Below are 26,282 nucleotides of genomic sequence, written 5' to 3' on the forward strand. Positions count from 1 at the left end.
GCAGAATTAATATTTTAATCTCCACAGAGTACGAATTAAAAATTATGTAACCTGTATGATAGTATATATAGGCAGAAGACACTGTTTTAAACATACAATCGAAATTTTTAAGAAAAGGTAAGAAAACGCTTATTATATAACGTTCGGTGTTAAAGACGTTTGCGAATACTTTATAATAAACGACAGCTTAGAGGTATGTTAAGACTTTTAAGCGTATGTTGTGGTATCAGTGTTTACTTTTGACATGACTAAATGCAACTAAAAGCAATACTTCATTGACAAATTTATTTTCTAATCGATTAAAACGTTGACAAAATTATTACGATCATTAAATTTCATAGGTTATTTTTATTGTTGTTTGCCCTACGCAAAATGCGCATGCGCGAAAATTACCTCCTATCCGGTTGTAACACAGGGCGAAGGTCAGCGTCGTGATATGTATGTGTGTATGTGTGTGTGTGTGTGTGTGTGTGGTTCTTAGATACTAAGAAAGATTCTGACAGAATAAAGCACTGGACAGTATTCAGACATCTATTTGATAGACAAGTTTCATGGTATATAGGAAGTTGTTTTTTTCAACTGGCACAACAAAACAACAATTTTGTGTAAAGTGGGGTCAGATGACTACCATTTATTTCCGTGTGAGAAATGGTGTGCTGCAAGGAGGTGTTCTTTCCCTAGTTCTGTTAAATTATATATTAATGACCTTAATCGTAATTTGAATAGGTTTTCTATTGGATGCAGCATCGGCGACTTATTTATGAGTATCTTCATATTTGCTGATGGTGTGCTTTTCTTAGCCATTATATTGGGGTGGATTAAGCTATTAAGAATATGTGAGCGGTTCGCATTGGCAAACGATATTGGGTACAGCACAAAAGAGACTAGGTATGTGTTTCACACCTCAAAATGTGAACAAGGTGTCCATACCTGAAGTTATGCTCTGTGGAGAAATGATGTTGTTTCTCAATTTTGTGTCCATAGAACATGTCATTCGTTCTGATTTGTCAAATGATAGTGATATACAAAGGCAATGTCGTTCTCTTTGTATACGAGTAAAGGTAATTTTACGTTCGTTGAAAACATGTTCTAAACATGTAAACATTTTGATGTTTAAATCAGATTGAATGAATTTGGATTGTGCTTCTCCATTTTTGTCACGGTCATACTGGGAACTACGTGCTTTTAGACGTAAATACTACTCGAAATTTCTAGAGAGTTGACCCTCATCCGGGAATCTGTTTTGCGTTTCAAGTTACTGTATAACCTTTGTTTATAGAGAAATTCGGCAGTTGGGGCTTGTTCTTTACACTGAAAAGTGTTTGTTTGTGACCAGTTTGGGAATTACATTTTAATTTTTATTCAGATTATATGGATTCTAAAGGATAATTCTTATTCCTGGAAATATCTGAGTGCTCATACAGAATTCTTGGACAAAGATATTTATTTAAATTTTATTCGGAATTCAAACACCGGAAAATTGTTTTCTGTAGTTCACAAAGGACTATACACATCAGCTCTATTCTGACTAAATTATACGTCCTCGCCTTCCCTCTTGGGGTTTTCGTCGGGACTCGAGCTTGAATTCAATAGTACATTTCATTATTAGGACTTCTAAACTTTAATTAGTGGATTATTTTTGGATTTGATTCTTAAAGCCGCAAGTTTATATTTTTTCATTTTTGCAGAGTTTTTCCAGGGAAATCAATTATTTGTTAAATTTTTCAACGCTTGTTGTTTTCACTCTTTCTTTTGTTACTGTTTATTCGAGCCTAAACAAGTAACATACGACTGTAAAGGACTGAAATTCCATTAATGGAACCTTTTTTGCATTTTTTCAGTTAGAACAATTATAATTTTTAAAATATTTTTCCCTAAAACGTCACTATTCATTATCACCTAATCCTGGCCAGCCAAACTCATATATACTCTATCAATTGTCATAAATTTGACTTTGCATTTACGTTTTTAGTTTGATTGAAAATGTAGAAAAGTTGTGAAATTAAGCTTGTCCTCATTGTAAAAGGATGAAAATCACGTTTAAAGGTCTGGTTTGGAGGTACGTATGTTTCCTTGGGTAGGACAGCTCGTCTACCAATATATTTTACCTTCGCTAAATAAGTTTGTGTGACGCCTCAACATGTAGTCGGAGGTACAAATAACACGTAGACTTCAAGTGAATGCACCTTTTGATGTTTTAGGTTAATTTATGTAGTAATAGTGTTTGTGCTATAGTATGAAAATATTGTAACGTCTAGTAATAAAGTCACCGAGATTAGCGCCGCAAGGCTTTGAGTAGCTAATCTAGATTAACAGATAAAGCGGGTCGTTTGATGTGTAATGTGATCTTGCGGTTGTCTCGGTGTGTAATAGAATAAAAGTTTACACAGTCTCTCTCTCCCTCTCTCTCTCTCTCTCTAAACAATCAACCAATGAGACATATATATTTATTTGATGGCATATATGGATTAAAAGCCGACATGTATACTATTTTCAACATATTAGGATAATTTTATCGGTGAATACAGCGCAAAAGGATCTAACAAAAACTACATATTTTAATTACGATAGCTGTCTAATAGAAGCAAAATTATCAGCCACAAATATACAATTTATTATATGTTTTAATTTATCTTAAGTAAAAATAATATTACGAAATCCATAAAAGTTATTCTTGATTTGCCAAGAGTAATTCTTGGAAATGCTAGGGACAACAAAACTCGGATCATTTCTTATGAAATAACATTATTCTCTCCAACCAAGTGTAATAAGTTTTTGAAACATCCAAACATTCCTTGCTGAAACTGAAAAAAAAGTATTAATTTACCTATCAAGTTCCACCTGTTCATTCCTTGAAAATTATATTCCAGAAATTTACAAACAGGGTTAACCTGGCAGCAAAAGCTGCACAAAAATCTAATACATGTAGTAAATGCCTGTTTGAATTGTTTTTGAAATACAATTAGTTATTTTTTCTTGGTGCAATTTTGTTAAAAATAAACATATCGTTATCTCTAAAATAAATACACTAAATATATTAAAATCTGAAGTAAAATGTACTAGCAAAGGACCCATGACAGCTTTGACTGATTTAGTGTGAAAGTTCAAAGGACCCATGCCAGCTTTCACTCATTTAGTGTTAAAGTGCAAAGGACCCATGACAGTTTTGACTCATTTAGCGTGAAAGTTCAAGGGCCCTAGACTGTTTCGATTCATTAGTTGTGAAAGTTGAACGAAACTGTGTTGGCCAAGGACCATATATAGCTTTGATTCATTAGTTATTAAAGCAGAAGGGAACTGTGTCTGCAAAGGACCCAAGACAGTATTACTCGTTAGTTGCGAAAACGGGAAAGAACTGTGTCTGCAAAGGACCCAAGACAGTATTACTCGTTAGTTGCGAAAGCATGAAAGAACTGTGTCTGCAAAGGACCCAAGACAGTATTACTCGTTAGTTCTGAAAGCATGAAAGAACTGTGTCTGCAAAGGACCCAAGACAGTATTACTCGTTAGTTCTGAAAGCATGAAAGAACTGTGTCTGCAAAGGACCCAAGACAGTATTACTCGTTAGTTGCGAAAGCATGAAAGAACTGTGTCTGCAAAGGACCCAAGACAGTATTACTCATTAGTTGCGAAAGTAGGAAAGAACTGTGTCTGCAAAGGACCCAAGACAGTATTACTCGTTAGTTGTGAAAGCAGGAAAGAACTGTGTCTGCAAAGGACCCAAGACAATATTACTCGTTAGTTGCGAAAGCAGGAAAGAACTGTGTCTGCAAAGGACCCAAGACAGTATTACTCGTTAGTTGTGAAAGCAGGAAAGAACTGTGTCTGCAAAGGACCCAAGACAGTATTACTCGTTAGTTGTGAAAGCAGGAAAGAACTGTGTCCGCAAAGGACCCAAGACAGTATTACTCGTTAGTTGCGAAAGCATGAAAGAACTGTGTCTACAAAGGACCCAAGACAGTATTACTCGTTAGTTGTGAAAGCATGAAAGAACTGTGTCTGCAAAGGATCCAAGACAGTATTACTCGTTAGTTCTGAAAGCAGGAAAGAACTGTGTCCGCAAAGGACCCAAGACAGTATTACTCGTTAGTTGCGAAAGCAGGAAAGAACTGTGTCTGCAAAGGACCCAAGACAGTATTACTCGTTAGTTGCGAAAGCAGGAAAGAACTGTGTCTGCAAAGGACCCAAGACAGTATTACTCGTTAGTTCTGAAAGCATGAAAGAACTGTGTCTGCAAAGGACCCAAGACAGTATTACTCGTTAGTTGCGAAAGCATGAAAGAACTGTGTCTGCAAAGGACCCAAGACAGTATTACTCATTAGTTGCGAAAGTAGGAAAGAACTGTGTCTGCAAAGGACCCAAGACAGTATTACTCGTTAGTTGTGAAAGCAGGAAAGAACTGTGTCTGCAAAGGACCCAAGACAATATTACTCGTTAGTTGCGAAAGCAGGAAAGAACTGTGTCTGCAAAGGACCCAAGACAGTATTACTCGTTAGTTGTGAAAGCAGGAAAGAACTGTGTCTGCAAAGGACCCAAGACAGTATTACTCGTTAGTTGTGAAAGCAGGAAAGAACTGTGTCTGCAAAGGACCCAAGACAGTATTACTCGTAAGTTGCGAAAGCAGAAGGGAACTGTGTCTGCAAAGACCCCAAGACAGTATTACTCGTTAGTTGTGAAAGCGGGAAAGAACTGTGTCCGCAAAGGATCCAAGACAGTATTACTCGTTAGTTCTGAAAGCAGGAAAGAACTGTGTTCGCAAAGGACCCAAGACAGTATTACTCGTTAGTTGCGAAAGCAGGAAAGAACTGTGTCTGCAAAGGACCCAAGACAGTATTACTCGTTAGTTCTGAAAGCAGGAAAGAACTGTGTCTGCAAAGGACCCAAGACAGTATTACTCGTAAGTTGTGAAAGCAGAAGGGAACTGTGTCTGCAAAGACCCCAAGACAGTATTACTCGTTAGTTGTGAAAGCAGGAAAGAACTGTGTCCGCAAAGGACCCAAGAGAGTATTACTCGTTAGTTGCGAAAGCAGGAAAGAACTGTGTCTGCAAAGGACCCAAGACAGTATTACTCGTTAGTTGTGAAAGCAGGAAAGAACTGTGTCCGCAAAGGACCCAAGAGAGTATTACTCGTTAGTTGCGAAAGCAGGAAAGAACTGTGTCTGCAAAGGACCCAAGACAGTATTACTCGTTAGTTCTGAAAGCAGGAAAGAACTGTGTCTGCAAAGGACCCAAGACAGTATTACTCGTAAGTTGTGAAAGCAGAAGGGAACTGTGTCTGCAAAGACCCCAAGACAGTATTACTCGTTAGTTGTGAAAGCAGGAAAGAACTGTGTCTGCAAAGGACCCAAGACAGTATTACTCGTTAGTTCTGAAAGCAGGAAAGAACTGTGTCCGCAAAGGGCCCAAGACAGTATTACTCGTTAGTTGTGAAGGCAGGAAAGAACTGTGTCCGCAAAGAACCATTGACAGCTTTGACTTACTCATTGCAAACCATGATGATGAATTTTTCAAAGTGATATACAAAAGAAAACTATAAGTAGGTCAATGAGTTGCCAATGCTTGCAGGTGAGTTATCTGACCCAGGCACTAATGTTGCAACACTGTAAATATGTATTTATCTCGTCATACCCAGTTAGTGTATAAATGAATTGAAGGGGGGAATTTTCGTGGTTTCTAGTTTATGACCCAAGTGCAAGTCTTTCACTCCTAAGGCCTGAACCAGGGCGCGTGTTGGATGCACAATTGTATTTATCTCCTCATTCGCAATAAATATGTACATGATTGAAATATGGGGATCCAAACACTTTCCATTTTATGTATCAGGAATAAGTCCTCGACTACAGCGGCACAGTCTTGGATTTATATTGATTATACTTTTAATTTAATCCTCTCATGCCTCTCTCACCTATATATGGTTTTAGTCTAGGGGTCTTAATAGTTCCCAAGTGATTACCTAATAATAAATCCCCTTCCCCTCGCAGTCCCCAAAGTATCACTGGACATATCTGATTTAGTCTAATGTCCTTCAAATTTATATACGGTTTGAGTGCGGTGATCTCAAATGTTTCCATTGTATGACCTTATCAGTACCCAAGGGGCATAACCCATGGTGGGCATGGGAGTACGTCTAATTTCGTCCCCTCGTGTTCTACGGACCTAAATATGACTATACTTTGGAAATCTCGACAGTTTCCATGATATGACCCAGAGGCATTATCACAGCAGGACCAATATAAAAGAGTAAAATCCAAAGACCCATTACATGCCTTATAGCCCTCGTCTTGATGATATAAACAACTTTCGGACCTCCACCTACAATACTTATAAAATAAGCCTCAACAGATTTTAAACAACTATATCTCTTCCGGTAACATGTCCAAGGTCATATTAAGGTTTTAAAACCCTTTCTTCACGCGTTCACCCACCCACCCACCCACCCCAGGCATGTCCCAAAATTGTGTCTGCATCTTCTCTACATTATTAATCGATGGTTTGGTGGATGGAAAGACAAATGGAAATAAAGACATAACCTCGCCCATTTTAAATAAATGAGCGAAGATAACAGTTATTGCTATATATTATGAGTCTTAGCTAAACTCTATGAATGTCTATGGTAATTATAAATGATTCAGATACTATCCAGTACCTTTGGGCAGTTAACAAAGTACACATTCCATAAAACACATTGGCCACGTCCTTGTGCTATAATAAATAACATCATGTAGAGTATGGGGAGGTAGCAGAAGAGTGGTCCAACTATATCATTGTTTTAAAAGATGGATTTGGTTATATCTTAGAGAATGAAAGTTGCTTTGAAATTTTAATAGATGTATTAGAAAACTGATAATGGAAATATAAATGATGTACATCTAAAGCCAGTTACTATATGACCCAGGTTCGATTAACATCTGAATTAAAAAGCTTAAGTTATAAAGAAGGGACACTGGTAAGATTGTCTAAATCATTGTAATCAATACCTGTAATCAACAAGCATGTTCCTTGCTAAAGGAAAGTTAAACAATTCTCAAAACTTCATTAACTAACCTCATCGTCCACCGCATTATCTAACCTCATCATCTACCGCATTATCTAACCTCATCGTCCACCGCATTATCTAACCTCATCATCCACTTCATTAAGTAATCTCATCATAAACTGCATTAACTAAACTGATCACCAACTGCATCCTCTATCTACATCATCAACTGCATCTTCTATCTACATTATCAACTGCATCTTCTATCTACATCATCCACTGCATCAACTGCATTAACTAGCATCAGCATATTGGTAACTTGAATATCTTAAATCTCCGTTGGAAAAGTACTTATTTTAATTTTTTTAAAAATGGCTACGTATCGTAACTTATGTACTTACTAATTTAGAAGAAAGAGTCTAACTTCAAGACTTCAAAATGTACCCCAAGATGGTAAGGTTCAAACAGAAAGTAAACAATGAAGTATGAGAGTATATAAGCGTTAAATTTCTCAGTTCTATTTTAAGAAATGAATCCCGGAACTACATGTGTGACGTTTGCTCAAAAATACATCCAAAGAGAAAGTTGCTGAAAACAACGAATCATACTCAACTGAAAAGTCAATGTGAACGAATAAATATTCAATATACTATAGCTACAAAAGTAGTATTTTTACGTCAGGCATTTACTGCGGTTTCACTAATTTGCGTGGATGCCAAGTATCGTGAATTGTTTCGTTGTTATCCCAAACCACGCATTTAATGATCCAGTAAAAAAATTAGACACAGATGATGATGTTTGTTAAATGTAAAAGTATTTTCTTCTGACTTCGGAGTATAATGTGACTTTGGAAGACGTCCACTTACATACCTAATGTGGGTTTAGTTTGTTAAGTAATGTTTTAGAATTAAAAATTCTTCACATGGTATTCTTAGTACTACATATAGTGTTAGGATGCAAATTTCTCTCGATCAATGAAGAACACATTAATCTGGGCCAAAGAAAAATTAATTAGATTTATGGGGGCTGGTGCTTGTTAAATCGCTATACTGCAATGATTTCTAATGTCTGTGTCGGGAGAGGAAGTGACACCACAACATAGATCAACTGGGCTGGAGTGTATTCCATTTGCAGATACAATTTTTGTCCTGTTGACCAAGTAGGACTTGAACCTATGGGGTCTGTTCTTGGACCTGTTCTCTACATTCTGTACACTCAGTCGCTCTCAAGTGTCATAGATCATCATCCAGTATCTCACCAATTGTACGCTGATGACACCCAAATATACACATCTAGCCACCCAACTGAAGTTGATGCTATCATCCAAGGTGTAGAGAGGTGCATTTCTGATGTGAAATCATGGATGACTTGTAACAAGCTGCAGATGAATGATGATAAAACTGAGGCCATTCTGATCACAACACAAATACTTTCTCGTTCACATCCTTTACCTCAAACAATAAATATCAGCAACGCCAACATTAAATTCACACAATCAGTACGAAACCTAGGTGTTATTCTGGACAGTACTCTCACATTGCACCAACATGTCATGAACATATGCAAGGATGCATATCTTGAGCTGAGAGGCATCAGCTCAATTCGCAGATATCTTTCAGTTGATGCCACTAAAACACTTGTGTGTTCATTAGTACTTTCAAGACTGGACTATTGTAACTCAGTTCTGTCTGGTTCATCTCAATATCTACTCCAGAAACTTCAAAAAGTTCAAAACACAGCTGCTCGGATCATACTTAGAGTACCACGATCAGAGCACATCTCCCCGCTGATGTAGCCTAAACTGGCTATCCATTCGATCCAGAATCAAACACAAAATGTGTTCTCTGTGCTACATTTCACTGTCGGACTCTAGTCCAACATATCTATCTGACCTCACCCATGTGTAAACAACAGCAAGATACTTACGCTCCTCTTCTGACAATCGTATACTCATTATTCCCACTATAAAAACAAAGTCATATGGACAGCGTTCTTTTGCATACCAGGGCCCAGCAACGTGGAATGAATTGCCCACTGAATTTAGACACGAAGACACAGTGATCACGTTCAAGAGGGCTCTCAAAACTCACTTATTTCGACTGCAAGAACAAACTTAAAGACCTAATAATGCTTCCTACCTGAAATATTATCAGCATGTTTTTTATTTTTTAATGTTTTTCTAATTTCATGTTGTTTGTTTTTGTAATAATATTATTATGTTTCTTATCTTATAGGTGTTGTCTAATGTTGTAAAGCGCTTAGAGCTTCTAAAGATTAGGCGCTATACAAAGTTCTCATTATTATTATTATTATTATTATTCAGCTGGTAATAGGAATGGCAAAAAATATACTTACAATTTTATATCCTGAATTTCCTCAAAATGTACTTTCTTAGTTCTGCAAGTACGAATTACATCAGCCATAGCATAGGTTCTCAATCTTAAATATACATTTCGAAATTGTACTGTAATTCCGAATATAGTGCAATTACATCCTCCTTACCGCACTCAAAATGAAATATGCATTACATCCATACGGTTTTTTTCTTCTTGATAATTGAAAGACTTCATGTTTTCCCACATTATGATTCCAAACATTCAATGACAGAAACAGAAACAGAAACACATCTGCAGATGTCAACACGCTTCTCCCTTCCTTCTTCAATCCGATGTATCTCATGTGGAATTGTCACATATAAATGCAGTCCATAATCACGAAATTTCGTAGAACCAACAAAAATACCAAAATCTATTCATTCCAGATCAAATGGAGAAGTTGTTGCAGTGCGCATTCGTTCATAATATGACTCCAAATTTCACTTTTAAAGATGTCGCCTGTTCTTTCAAAAGGTATGTGTAGCGCGCGACTAAGTTCAAATTTATCTGGGCGGAGTTATGTACGCAGTAATAATGTTGTTGTTGTGTAATGATGAATCTGCACTTGTGTATTTAGTTTGGAATACGGCATACATTCAGATACTTTTTTTTCTTGTGGTGTATTTTGTTAATATAATTAAGCATTATGTAGGATAAGAAAATGAGCATATAATAAAAATGTTACTGCATTTGTATGGGGAAATGTGAACTCGTTTTATCGGATGGATTTACTGCACTCCAAAGGTCGTGCAGTATTCCATCCGAAAATCTTGTTCATATTTTCTCATACAAATGCTGTGTCCTATGAATACCACACCACCAGTAGCAAACCCTACATATAGGCAATTATATCATGAAAAATGAATCAAATAAAAGTATAGATTGGGTTACATATTCATTAACCTGAGATGAAATTTTAAATTTGGCCTGTTATCCCTACATAATGTCTTTAACAATGGTAGACACCAGGTGTGTGTAAACGTTTGCAATTACATGTATTCTAAAATAAAAATTCAAAAACTATACAATAAAACCTTAAGCTAGATGAATACATGAATAATGCTCTCTCTCTCTCTCTCGATCAATCGATCGAAACAGGAACGTCATTTCAACTTTATGGGGGGGGGGGTAAAAGTTGATGGGGGCAAAACTGGATTCATCCAAATATCAAGGCTAAGGGACTGTCCATAAATGACGTCACGCACATGGGGGGAGGGGGTCACACATTTGTGACGATGTGTGACGAGGGGAAGGAATGTGTTTAAAAAATGTGTGACGAGGGAGGGTAGGGGTAAAAAATCGGCCAAAATCGCGTGACGTCATTTATGGATGGCCCCTAAGGCTGAATAACACATTAGAGAGATAGTAATAGCAGGGACGTCATTTCAATTTATATTTTATGAGTGAGGGAGCAAAACTTGACGGGCTTGTTAATTTTCGTATATAGACTGCAGTAATGTTACAGCACATGCAAATTTGGGGGTGGGGTGCTCCTGCCCCCCCCCCCCATGACGTCCCTGGATCGAAAACATACAGGACGATGCAAAATTCTATTTATAATATACCCGTAAGCAGACGAGATATAACGCAATTATTCCATTTGCAACGTAGTACCTAGTATTTCGATTTTCATCTTACGCGGCAGTGTGCAGATTTAGATATGACAGCATAAGGTGATGAATATTGTTTCATTTCTACGCTTACCTCAATGACCAGTCTGATTAGCACTAAGAACTCCTTTGTACAGGATTTTATCATGGCACCAAGACTGCCCAAAATAAGCTCAAAGTCACATACATTTCATCTACTGGGATTTTTAAACCCTAAAAATAGACACCTTGCATTTATCCGTTTTCTCAGGCGCCGTAGCGGACAAAAGCTGATCCAATGAATGTATGTGTGTGTCTATGTGATCAGGATTTTTAACGTGGATTTTAAAAAAAAATTCAGTCATATCGCTACGATGTCTGCAGTCTTGCAGTTTATAGCAATGTCTAGCACTGGGGCATCATGCCGCAGACACGTAGCACATTCTCCTGACCAGTCGTAACACTAACCTCTTAATGCTGAGGCCAAGCGAGGCAGCTGTTAGTATCTTTTTTGTAAGTCTTTCGCATGACACGACCTCCCGCTTCCGAGCCGGAAGCTCTAATCACTAGACCACAGGAGCGGTCAGAAAGGTAGTTAAAACTTCGATGTCGTATGTCGAGAAATGCAATATCACGTGTTCGATCAAATTGCATGTAATTAACGTTGTTACATTTTCTCGATCGAGATTTTAGATTTTATATCTTGAATTATACAGTTGTGGTTTAAAGTCCTTTTTCCTATGTCGATGTTTTACAGTGTATATTTTGAATTCCACAGCGGTGGTTGAAATTTAAAAATCTTATGTCCAGAATCCCTGATTCACACGTTAGATGCAGCTTTTTGTGATGAAAGTTCTATTTCATAGGGCAAGTATTCTGATTTCGTCTGCTGAATTTCACAGCAACGAGAAGCAGCTTCTTGTTTAAAAATAACGCGGTCCGATCACGAGAGCGACCTCTAGCGAAGAAATTCATAGTTATTCTCGACATGTGAATAGTAACTTTCAAACTGTAAAATACATAAAATGTAATGGCGCCTAATAATTGAATACACGAATGATGTATCTTAATACACGATATTGTTTTAAATTGTTAAAGTGGACAGTGTGTAATGTTACTTTAAATACCAACACATAATTTCACCACATAAATATAGCTATTCTGACAATCACAATAAAATGTGCAACCACCGCTGTGTCATTCAACAGATACAATCTAAACACTCAACATACGAAATGGAACTTTAAGCACAATCAATGTGATTCAACATGTTAAATTTAAACTCGCGGCATATTACATTCAAATTTCAACAACCACCGTATAATGCAGAAGATACAATCCAACCACTCGACATCGGACATCAAATTTTCAACTAGTGCTGTGACCATGACATTTATAATTTTATAGTTATTCTTTCCTCATAAAGTATCGATGCTAACTAAGTTCACCAGTAAAGCCAGTGAATGTCAAAACTCTCGATATCACAATAGAGTACACCATATTTGAACAAAAGCTTTAGTGAAACTAATCAGTGACTTGAACTTGCACGTGTGTTTCATGAAAACTTGAGGTTATTTAAGCTTAAAATGATATAAAATTTTACATTGTATACTTTTATTAAATCCTAACACTAAAACTGACATTCTGGAGGTAACATAAAACAGATTTGGTATTCGATGAGGATAAGGAAGATGAAAAGAAGATAAACAACACCAGCAATTATTATTATTATTATTATTATTTAGGTGTAGATATGATAGGATATAGATGGTCAGCAGAAAACTGTTATCTCCTTTGTTTTCGACCGCCATTGCCATTGTTACAAACAACTGTAACAAGTTTAAAGTGACCACGAATGGCAGAGTGGTTGAAAGCGCTCATCGTTACGGATCACTGCCATCTCACCTCTGTCGGGGTGGGTTCGAGTCTCGGATTCGGCGAATGTGGGTATGTCAGAAAGCTTGCTTCTCGTGGGTCGGTGTTTTCCCTGGTTCTTCCTCCACTATTAATACTGGCCGCCATTAATAGCCTATACTGTGATGAAAAATGGCGTTAAACCCTACATTACCACCAACAAGAAGAAGTTTGAAAGTCACCACGTCAGCCAGGTATAAAGGGTACTGGGATTTGGCCTATTCTTCACAGTGTGCCGCTGTTTATGTTACTTCACGCGAGCCCCTGGGCTATTTCGTGGCCGCTGGTCTACCTCATGACTCATAGAAACACTATGATTCTAATTCGAGAGAAGTTGCATAAAACTTAATCATCAAAAGCCCAAAATAAACTGGTTCAAGGTTGGTCATACGATTTGGATACAAAGTACCGTAGTGACCATATAGATGCTTCCAGATAAGGTCACTCACTTGCAGACGATATTCTGACCATTTTACCTGGACTATGGGCAACTTGGGAGTTTTCCCTCTATGCAATCACCAACAATGACAAGTCTGAACAAGGCATAGTCAAGCAAAATGAAGTTATATATATATATATATATATATATATATATATATATATATATATATATATATATATACTAACAGGAAGCCTGATTTGCGTTCTATTTATGTATGTATCTTTTGTAACGATATCTTGAGATTAAATGTAATTTATTTCAACTTCCAAACACCGAATAAACTCAATGGAAAATCTGCCAGCATACCACAACAATGGCGGCTGAGGACGTCATTCGGGAACTACGCCAGTCATAAGTTCATAACGGCCCAAAAGATTAAAGATAAGTACATGTATACTCGCACAAATACAACCCACGTTCTGCAAATATTGCAGTGTTGGCGCTGGAACAATTCTACAAACAAATGCAAAAACATAGTTCAGGTGTGATCACTGTTTAATGTCCTAACTTAGTCCGATAAATCGGTAAACAGATAGAAATTCACAGGACAAAAAATCACAAAAACATACAGGACAGAATGTCACACTTGGAAACTTGTAATGCTATAAAATGGTAACGTTAATACTGATGATTTTTTTTTACACATAACTGGGAGACGTATTGTTAGGCAGGATGGGGTGGTATCTTTGACAATAATTAAGTTATTGATAGCTTGGTTTGCTTCTTACAACAGGTGTGCTATACTGTAAAGTGGTGATAATGAAAAGAACATAGCAATTAGCGGCATGGTCTGTTTCTTTAACTACCCTATAAAGCAGATTACAGGATATGCATGCTGGAAGTAAATGTCTAGTCACCCTTTATCAACCTATATTGTACACAAGAAAGGGTGTTTTTGACAATATTTTTGCAGGTAAACACGTATTAGTGTATAAAACCTAGATTTCATTGGACAAATAAATCGTTATAGAATGAAGATTATCACCAAAAACATGGGTGGTTGAAAAAAAAAATTATGATGGCTACATGTATACTAGACATGTATTACGGAAAACTATTAAACAAATTGAATATTAGCAATCGTTAAATAAAGGATATAGGAAAGTGAGTGTGAAAATCATGGTCCTAATTCAGGTAGTAAGAAGACTACACAATTACATAAGTCATATCGTGACTTGCTGACCTACGTCTTTTTTATAACTCCAATAAAAAATAAGAATTGTGACTTTTTATCCTAGACGTCTTTCATAACCGTGAAAATCGGAATTGTAACCTATTGTTTTGTCCTTGACTTTATGCCCCACAATCGATCAAACGCCCAGTGTATGCTGATATGGAATCGGGTCACAAGTAATACTTTCAGTTCAGTACCCTGTAGTTCTAGTCTATTTTTAGAACATTTTTTTCCTCTCTCATTTTGATGGTGATATAAGAGTTTTATTTATGCATTTCGGTATGGATTTAAAGGTAACTGTTTATTCTCGATAATATCAGCTCAGGGTCTTGTTGTCTTTGTGTATTTCGGCGACAGTGCACAGTGAGTAATAAGGCCTTGGTGATGATCCGGAAGTGAAATCTGTGTTCTGTTTACATGCTGCTATGTTGACAGTCCAGCATCTCAAAAAAGAGCAGGTCAACCTTTGCCAAGAACTTCACCGTGAAGTCATCTTTGAAGGTGATTAACATATGATTTGCATTGATTGTCACACAGTGGAAAAGTCATTACTGAGAAACAAACGTAGAGAACATATAATAAAAGTAATTGTGTTCTATTGCCATATATACTGATGGACGATTTGTGAGGTTGATAACACCGGCTCAAGGAAACATTTGCAGACAAGTCTGTCCGCAGTATATCGGTACACATTGTACACATCGGCATTTCACGCATCTCTTGAGCTTACGTCGATTAAAGAAAATTTCGGGATCAAATCCTATGTCCCAAGTTCGTGCAGTATATCCATCCGAAAAACACGTTCATATTTTCCCATACAAATGCAGTAACCTATAATTAGTAAAGACGCAAAGGAAGCTGTAATTAACAAACTACATCACTTGAGAGAAATTAAAAATATCAATAAACAATAGGTAAATGAGATTTCTGACGAACTTGCAACAATTGTTTTAAATAGGGCTAATAAAACATTTACAAATAGAAACAATAAAACAATTTATCATACCAAAGTACATAGTAAACCATTTTTGGGGGAGACAATGCAAGCTAGCTTGAAATAAATATCACACTGCTTAAAAACATCACTCACGACTATATACGCCTCAATGTAAGAACGGCATGCTCTCTGCCGGTAGAAATTACAAGAAAACAATCTGAAAATTTTCAAACCTTTATAGGATGAAAACTCAAGATAAACTAAGAAACATGGAAACAACAAATTCCAAAAACATGCAAACAGCAAATTTCAAAAACATGCAAACAACAGATTCCAAAAACATGCAAACAACAAATTCCAAAAACGTGCAAACAACAGATTCCAAAAACATGCAAACAACAGATTCCAAAAACATGCAAACAACAAATTCCAAAAACATGCAAACAACAAATTCCAAAAACATGCAAACAACAAATTCCAAAAACATGCAAACAACAGATTCCCAAAACATGCAAACAACAAATTCCAAGCAATAGTGGTGAATATTAATCGACAGCTATATAACAATAAGGGAGATGAATCAGATCGTACCAATTATAGGCCAGTTATCAATGAGATCCTAGCAATTACAGGACAATTACTTTACTGAGTTGTCTTGGTAAGGAATTTACCACTGTTCTTGACAGTAGAATTTCGCTTTTCTAGAAGAAAAGAATTTAATATTTCTCGTAAAGGATACTCCTCGACTGTACTTCTTGTATTCCTTAATAGATCTTTTAAAACAGAAGACATAAACCATTGTTTAGCACTTTTGTGGATTTTTCTCACGCTTTCGACAGGGTTTGGAGAAAACTGATTGACACTGGTATAAATGGGAAAATACTCAAGGTGATATATAATATGTATATGAATGCAAAGTCTTGAATGTTCCACAATCGAAAGAAATTACTGCTATTTACTAGTAGTCAACAAGCTAGACAATGCGCGAACCTTTCTTCCGTATTATTTGTCTCGTATTTAAATAACATTAATAATCATGTTTGAGTTCGAATTGTAGTGGCATTACATTTGATTTACTGAATGGAGATATAGTGAGATATTTAGAGCTATTTGTCTTAATCTATGCAGACGATACTGTGTTATTTTCAGATAACTTAAGAGATCTGCAAAATAACCCTGACGCATACTTTAATTACTGCCAACAATATAAAACTAATTAACAAAAGAAAATCGAACATTACGATTTTTGGGAAATGTAGAAACAGAAGAAATACGAATTTCAAATTAGAAGATTCGGAACTTGAATTAGTCAGAATTTATAAATATTTAGGAATGACTCTAGTGGAGAATGGTAAATATTTGTTGGGAAATAAAAATCTAATTTGTCAAGCCAGGAAAGCCGTGTACGTTCTTAAGGAAAGAATATTAAATCTGAAATTGCCTGTAGACTATTAGCTTAAACATTTTTGACATTACAATAGTCCCAATTCTCACATACGCGGCTGAGATCTGGGGTTTTGAAAGATTAGATATGATGGAACGGGTTCATTTAGATTTACTAAAATATGTGCTGAAAGATAAAAACAATCCACCCCATCATCTTATATCATGTATCTGAGGCTATTACAGGATTATAATACTGTTCTAGCCAGAAGCAGCTAGGTTGAGAACATTCAAAAGATTCTAGCGTAAACTGGGTTTCAATTTATTTGTGATAATCCAACATTCCCAACAAATGCTGGCTAGATACGATATTTAAGGAAAGACTTCAAGACCAGTTTATACAAACATGAGAATAATCCATTAATAACTCTACAAAAGCTGATACATATATAATTTTTAAAACAAAATTTAAAATCAGAACATCATTTGTTAAAAGATCTATCAGATATGTAATGCGAATATAATAACATTTCGAATATGTAATAACTGTTTTCCTACAGAGAAAGGAAGATTTTCCAAGATATGAAAGATTGTGTACTCTTTGCATGCAAAACTGTGCTACGTGTGGTTGATGAATTTCATTATCTCCCTGAAAATAGCTATTTCAGAGAACAAAGAAAGCAACTACTGCCCAAACACTTCTATACAAAACCAAATGTATCAATGTTTAAGAATTATTGTGTTCTGAGAAACTTGGCGTAGTGTGGTCTTTGTCGTACAATTTTGTTATTTAAGTTTCGTATATTCTCACTTATGCATCGTCCCTTTAGAAACCTTGTTTACTCTTTCCTTGTTCGCGAGACACAGTGCCTTATAATCAGAGTAACTTGAATAATATCGTTCAATATCAAGTTTGAAAAACTCTGTTAAAGCAAATCATATTCACCAAAACTTGTAGACTCGTGGAACGATCTACCACCATACACAATCTAGAAGAACTTTTCATCTATTCTAACCTTAAAAACATTAAATATCTTTTCAATATACATACCTGCCCAATAAAAAGGATCCATCATTTTTAAGCACCCGTAGAAATTGCCATTAATATCGAATACTTTTTCATTTATACTTGCTTCAAAACCAGGTTTGACGTGGCAAATTAAGATGGCCATCATTCGCCCTCAACTGGTGCACTATTTTCTGTTTGATATGCAAAATTGCCATTTCGCATTATGAACTTATATTTTTGTAACAATTTTGGAATATTTTGAAATAAACATTGTAAGACTTAAATATAAATAACGAAAATATTGTTTCAAGATCATATTTTACTGACTGAATTAAGAAAATCAAACACTATCAATCGCAAATATTTCACTTTTCATGCCAAATTTCCATTTTGCTACACAAATTAATATGCAACGTGACTGAAGGTGATATATGTTAGTTTTCTGCATCAATATTTAACTAAACTATTCTTTGCATTAGGGTTTAGGTAAAATTATTTACGAAAATAATGTATATTTTATGAATCCATTTCGCGTGATGGTTTCCATTTTTGCGCAAAACGTTACACGGAAAATGTTTTGTTTTTGTAATATCTCACATCTTTTTAATTTTTACCTTTCTAGAATTTGACGAAGACAGGAATTTTATGATAGCAAGTCGTATATGAGTCATCTATTTTTGGCGCAAGAAGTCTTCAATATATCTTAGGGACCACCCACAAAAAATAATCTACTGGGCATAACTTTGAATAAATCTAAAACGCTGACAGCTGGCACGGTAGGAGAAGATATCGTGCAGTTGGTAGTTATTGAGCTCTATGACCGTAGCTTGTTTGAGTGGCTAAAACTTCTGCCACCAATACCTAAATGACAAAGTTTGCACCTGTAAAGTAGTCGCACATGGCAGTTCCCGCCAAAAGGGTTCCTTAATCCAGATATCATCAATGATACTTAAACTGGGATCTGACAGCTTCCAAGCTCTTCGTTTAGTTGGTTTCGGATATACGAGGTTAATTCTATATACAAACGCAATCTGGAGCCAAAAAATATTGTTTCAGTTTTCAGAAAACAGGGGTTTCGGTTTATTGAATAATTTATTGGAATTAAAACATGAAAACTTTGGAACCAGACAAATAAAATGTTTCACTTTCAGGAGGATTTTTGTAATTCGGTTTCGGTCCAGAGATGTTTTGCAGCATATTCCAAACGATTGCGAAATGTAGTATGCAGACCATTACAAGTTTGCGCTGGACGAAACGGCACCACGGGCATACGTCTCATTAGACGCTATAAACTCGCAAAAATATACTGCAAACTCTACTAAATCCACCCACATCCTCGTCCTTAAGAAGCCTGGAGCCCTGGGCCGTCGCCCTTATCGATGACCTTTACGACGGCCCTGGCCACAATACTTACTCCTCCTTGAACTCTGTCAATATAATTCCAGTATAGACGATATTTGTTTCATACCTATATTACAGAATGACTTTATAATGACAGAAATGTTTCGATATTGAAGACACGACGCACAAATTATTGACAATAATGGCATTGCCAAAGGCAGAGTGATTAAAGTCAGTAAATAGCACCATTCAATACTCTGATCAATATTCAGCTTGCCACTGTCTTTGTTCCGAAAGAAAACTATCTGCATACGTACATTAGTCAGCAGCAGAATTAGCCATTGTATCATTAGGCCTATACAACTAAACAATGCTGACTTACTTTCTTCTCGCCATTCAGTACCCTGCGGCAACACATGACTAAGAAATAGACTTAGTGAGCGCCATACAATTGCCTACTAAAAGAAAAGTATTAGCTCTAGCATGAAATAACATCCAAGGAACGTAATTTATATAAATGGAACAGTGCTTTATATCTCGGGGCTGTAAGGCGATCGCGGGAGGTGCGTGCATGTACCAGATTTTGGACCATACATGAATATAATCTAATGCATGATTTTGATCTTGATTGTTTTGGTGCTAAATCGGAATAAATTTGTTTTGGTACTACATCGGAATAAAATTGTTTTGGTGTCACATCGGAATAAAATTGTTTTGGTGCCACATCGGAACAAAATTGTTTTGGTGCCACATCGGAATAAATTTGTTTTGGTGCTACATCGGAATACAATTGTTTTGGGCTACATCGGAATAAATTTGTTTTGGTGCTACATCGGAATAAATTTGTTTTGGTGCTACATCGGAATAAGATTGTTTTGGTGCTACATCGGAATAGATTTGTTTTGGTGCCACATCGGAATAAATTTGTTTTGGTACTACATCGGAATAAAATTGTTTTGGTGCTACATGGGAATAAATTTGTTTTGGTGCTACATCGGAATAAAATTGTTTTGGTGCTACATCGGAATAAAATTGTTGCCACGCGTAGCATCACCCTTTAAAAACAACAATAATAACAACAACAAATTGTTTTAGACGCAATGATTTCAGACTAATTTTGAAGAGTTCTCAATTTGGTTTCCGGAAGATAGGGTTGATTGGCAGTGAACCTCGTGTCACGTGACGAATCACTACCTCATTATCTAAAGTAGAATTTAGCTCCAGTTTCAGACAACCAGATAATAATACAGCAAGCCAATACCATTATTTAAATTATAAAATACCCTACTTATAGAGCATGAATAAAGCAAATTAACTTTTAATCAATATCATGAGGCAGTAATGAATCTAACTGATGATTGTAAATAATTTTCTTGCTGCCTAGCAACCAATACATACGGATGTTTCTGTTATAGTCGTACATCTCTTTAATGGTATTAATAAACCTATTATTGTGATTTAATGCACATTGATCCTTTTGTAAACCAACTGTTATTTTTAAGATCCATTTTAGACTCGTTATATATTTTTCTGATTTTATTGTGTTCTTGTTCTTTTAACGATTTTAAAGTTTGACTTCTTTTTCATTTTTAATAATAATAATAATAATAATAATAATAATACATAAATATAAACATTGGTAGTCGACACATTATCATCCTATATCTCTACAGGGTAAAACAATGCATAGATGCAGAAACAGTCAGCCCAATTTTTCATAAAAACGTCGTTTCACAACAACTGCTTAAAAGTCTTTTTTGGATAACACACACACTTTATTACTTAGATAAAGATAAAAACTATAATAAGGTTTACTGAATTCTGTATCATATGTTTATCCGAAAACGATATGGTCGATGGCACAATGCCTAGTAGGCAAATGACATCATACAGTACTTATAGCTAACTAAACAACCTTGTTAATATTTCTGGTCACGAATACCAAGCTTTGTATCTGTTTGGTAGAAAGCTAAATTCCTAAATACGTCACTACTATATTATCCAGTCTTTTGTACATTTGTAAATGTACATGGTGATGTGATGTCATTGAAGTGGTAAAAAAATGCAAAAAATGCAGAGTTGGATGTGCAGTGTTTAGCAATCTCTACATCTGTGTCTGCTGATATGGTATATGTCTAAAGTACAAGAATGCCTACAGAATCTTATTTTTTCTGGCCTTTGATGTATTTTCGGAAGGAGTCCGAATCTGAAATTAGGTTTCCATTCATGTTCTTGATGTTATATGAATTTGTGACATTTTGTTGAATATCAGCACTAAACCGATTCCTACCACCACCACCCCAAGTCTTAGCTGCCAGTATGCTTCGCTTTAGCACTTGATTTGTTTCTTCTACGAACGAATTTTTAATTTTGTTTGAAATCCATGGCATGAATGCAGCTGATCTACCCACGTTTTGAAGGAGCATTTTAGTTAGTTGGTGTAGTTAGAAATGATTTTATAATTTTATAATTTTCCAGTTTACTACATTATCCATCTTGTTTACATATTGGAATTTTGTATCAGATCTCAATGCATCCAAATTTCATTTGCTAAACAAATTCATCCCTATTGCCTCTTTTATATAAAAGGTTTATATGTAAATTTCCAATATATTTATTTCACGACCTGGAGAATCGACTATTTGTTATAAGCCATAGTACTGTAATTTTAATTTAACAAACGTATTCCCTAGTTTCTCTGTTCCATTTGTCCAATGAATATTATTATTATTAAAATCCAAATGACACTTATATGTGCTTTATGCCCATTCTTCTCAGATTTTATCTTTCCAAGCTGAGAGAATATACCCATTGTGATATAGCCACAGTGATTACAATGTCCTCTAGGCCAGCTTGCTACCTATTGTAGTGAATTGGTCCACAGATATTACGATCCAATGTCCTGTGTCCAATGACATACTTCGAATTTCATATTAATCTATATTAAAATTACATTCGTCTGCAAATAACAACAAAGTAATTTCTCAGACAGTCACGAACTCCGGTCTCTTTACGTCTATGAAGGAAGCCAAATTCAACTTCTTTCCCCTAATGCTGTTTATTTTCATTGATGCAAACTTTAGATTTTGTATTCAGTGTATTGTTGCTGAATTTGGGTTTGCATGAAGTGCTGCACTTTCTTCTCTATTGAAAATATTAAGTGCATTTTTAGCTTGAATAGGTGAGTTGTTTCTTAAACACGAGTCCGATAAATTTAGAATTTCACATTTAGGGCATATCCAAGTGCAATATGTAGCTTGAATTCCATTATTTTCAATATTAACTGTATATAAGCAGTGATTGCGGGTCTAAGGTTGCATGAGTTACAAAGCACAGTCTTTGTGCACAGTTAGGACCTGTCCATTACAAAGATCACATTCTACTGTACAGTTTGGACAAAACCAATCTTTATCGTCGGATATTAATTACTACGTACTCATTTTTGATGATATCCACGCACCTGGACGATTCCAACTTTGTCGGACCGTTCCGGTGGCCTAGTGGTTAGATCATCCTCTTCAGATGCATGAGGTTGTGGATTAGAACCCCGGCCGTGTTATACTAAAGGCTTATACAAATGGTACTAACAGCTGTCTCGCTTGGCGCTGAGCATTACGTGGTTACTGTTAGGACTGATCGGCCTGGTGTCAGGATACTCTGATTGGGTGGGACTTGATGCTATATGTCTGCGGCATGATGACCTAGTGCTAGACATCACAATAAACTACCACACTGCAGACATCGTAGTGATATGACAGAATTTTTTTAAAAGCTACGTTAACAATCCAAACCACAAAAAACTAACACCATCTTTGTCAGTCATCGTACAGAATGGTCCTGTTCTTTTTTCTTTTTTTGACCTGCTTTGAAAACATTGGTCATTGTTTCGAGCAGGCGTTTGATATCTCCCACCAAAATCAGGACAAATGCCTGGTACATATGGTATCCTTGTTTGAAGTGTCCTATTAAAGTATGTTCTGTTGCGATTGTCAGGTTTGTAGACATTTACAAAATATTGCAGAAGACCCGCAGGGTTGAATTCTTGTTGGCAAAATTGTACTTCGAAACTTCTTTTACGGGCATGAATGGCTCAAATCATTGTAATAATGCCGCAAGAAGAAACTGTCTTAGCTATATTAATGTTAGGGGCAATGGGAATTAATTTTCACCACAGGTGAACTAAGAGAACACGGGGTAAATGTGAATGTAAACCAACATGGCGGGTACACAACAAAATGAGTTTGGTTATCATTTGAAATTTAGGTAAAATAGCATAAAATTTGTTTAAATTAAAATTAATTGCTTTTAAAATTAGGTCTAAAGTAACCACTAAAAAAATCCGCAATGAAAATCCCTAATAAAAATCCCCAATGAACATCCCCAATAAACATCCCCAATGAAAATCCCTGTTATTTCATCTTTGTCAGTCATCCTACTTCCTTCCTGGTTGACTCGTGCGCATTAACCAAGTTTAAGATTAGGATAAAATATTGACTACTGGGAACAACAACAACAACAACAACAAACCCCCCCCAAAAAAAAAAAACATCAGACAATTTGGAGAGGTCGAAATAGTTGTTGTAGAGTCATTGTTGTCAGGTACTCTTTTTATCGTTCATCATGGAAACTCCATCTCCAACCACCACTACTTTCCCACCACTGTAGACAGAAAATGGGCGAACAAGGACTCGGCTATTTCCCTTAGGTAATATCCACCTTTAGCAAGAGACTGTACATACATATTGCTAAATATCTTCTTTTTGGTCTAAAGCACTCGTCTTTACCTATCACTGCGATCTCACTTCTGTCAGCGTATAATCGAGTCCCGTGCGGGACCAGTGTGGGCATGTGAGAAAGCTTGCCAGTAGCTTCCCGTGCGTCGATGGCAGTTACCGGGTTTTCTCGGGTTCACGCCCGGCCTAGGAAGTGCGGGGCTCAAGGCAGCACACTGGGGAGATTCTCCAATGATGAGCAAGCGAGAGCTCGGACAAACCACAAGGAAATAGTTATACATACACCTGTCTGCACAGTGGGAAAAAGAGAACAGACCGCAACAAAGAGTTGATGACCCGAAGAAGAAGAAGAAGAAGACGAAGACGAAGAGAGAGAGAGAGAGAGAGAGAGAGAGAGAGAGAGAGAGAGAGAGATCACTAGTAGTGATATGGGAAAGACGGGAAACACTAGGTGATATTGTTACACCCCACCACAGTATGTATGTATGTATGTATGTATGTATCTGTATGTATGTATGTATGTATGTATGTATGTATGTATGTATGTATGCATGTATGTATGTATGTATGTACGAACATGTATGTATGTATGTTAGTATGTACGAACATGTATGTATGTATATGGAAAAGAATATATCTTTATTGATTGAATATCTCTATATATGCGATAAATTTGCTTTACTGCAAGTATCGATTTTTGTAACAAACTTAAACATATATGAATATACATGCTGATGGCCAATAGGTTAAATGCATATGAATCTATTTGCTAATGGCCAATTGGTTGAATGTATATGAATATACTTGATGATGGCCAATCGGTTAAATGTATATGAATGTATTTGCTGATGGCCAATCGGTTAAATATATATGTGCATATATATATGCTGATGGCCAATCCGTTAAATGTATATGAATATACTTTCTGATGGCCAATCGGTTAAATGTATATGTATATACATGCTGATGGCCAATTGGGTAAATGTTTATGAATCTACTTGCTGATGGCCAATCGGTTAAATCTATATGTATATACATGCTGCTGGCCAATTGGTTAAATGTATATGAATACACATGCTGATGGCCAGTTGGTTAAATGTATATGAATATACTTGCTGAAGGACAATCGGTAAAATGTATATGTATATACATGCTGATGGCCAATTGGTTAAATGTATATGAATACACATGCTGATGACCAGTTGGTTAAATGTATATGAATATACTTGCTGAAGGACAATCAGCAAAATGTATATGTATACACATGCTGATGGCCAATTGGTTAAATGTACACGCATATACTTGCTGATGGCCAATTGTTTTAATGTATATGAATATACTTGCTGACGACCAATCGGTTAAATCTATATGTATATACATGCTGATGGCCAATCGGTTAAATGTATATGTATATACATGATGATGGTCAATCGGTTAAATGTATATGAATCTACTTGCTGATGGCCAATTGGTTAAATGTATATGAATCTACTTGCTGATGGCCAATCGGTTAAATGTATATGAATATACTTGTTGATGGCCAATTGGTTAAATATATATGTATGTACATGGTGATCGCCAATTGGCTAAATGTATATGAATATACTTACTGATGGCCAATCGGTTAAATGTATATGAATATACTTGCTGATGGCCAATTGGTTAAATGTATATGAATATACTTGCTGATGGCCAATTGGTTAAATGTATATGAATATATTTGCTGATGGCCAATTGGTTAAATGTATATGAATATACTTGCTGATGACCAATCGGTTAAATGTATATGTATATACATGCTGATGGCCAATCCGTTAAATGTATATGAATATACTTGCTGATGGCCAATCGGTTAAATGTATATGAATATACTTGTTGATGGCCAATTGGTTAAATATATATGGATGTACATGATGATGGCCAATTGGTTAAATGTATATGAATCTACTTGTTGATGGCCAATCGGTTAAATGTATATGAATATGCTTGCTGATGGCCAATCGGTTAAATGTATATAAATATACTTGTTGATGGCCAATCGGTTAAATGTATATGAATATACTTGCTGATGGCCAATTGGTTAAATGTATATGAATATATTTGCTGATGGCCAATTGGTTAAATGTATATGAATATACTTGCTGATGGCCAATTGGTTAAATGTGTATGAATCTACTTGCTGATGGCCAATTGGTTAAATCTATATGAATATACATGCTGATGGCCAATTGGTTAAATGTATATGAATATACTTGCTGATGGCCAATCGGTTAAACGAAATAAAGATAATCACAATGTTATTGTCGGTCTCTCTGTATAATCTTACATGTGATTATATTTCGAGATTGGCTAATTGTGTCTTGTGAATAGTATTAAGTCTGATGAAATATTCATTAGACAACAAACAAA

General features: G+C 35.9%; 1 protein-coding gene across 1 annotated transcript in view; it reads right to left on the reverse strand.

The window, feature by feature from the left end:
• Nucleotides 1-11,456, reverse strand: part of LOC149773079 (baculoviral IAP repeat-containing protein 8-like) — a 30,012-nt gene extending 18,556 nt beyond the window's left edge. Inside the window, exon 1 of the mRNA XM_089946873.1 lies at nucleotides 11,056-11,456. The gene's annotated coding sequence lies outside the window, so the exon portion shown is untranslated. The remainder of the gene's footprint in view (nucleotides 1-11,055) is intronic.
• Between the last annotated feature and the right edge of the window lie 14,826 nt (nucleotides 11,457-26,282).

Source organism: Sinohyriopsis cumingii, unplaced genomic scaffold (genome assembly GCF_028554795.1).
Source record: "Sinohyriopsis cumingii isolate HCF-2022 unplaced genomic scaffold, ASM2855479v2 utg000913l, whole genome shotgun sequence".
Lineage (NCBI taxonomy): Eukaryota > Metazoa > Mollusca > Bivalvia > Unionida > Unionidae > Sinohyriopsis > Sinohyriopsis cumingii.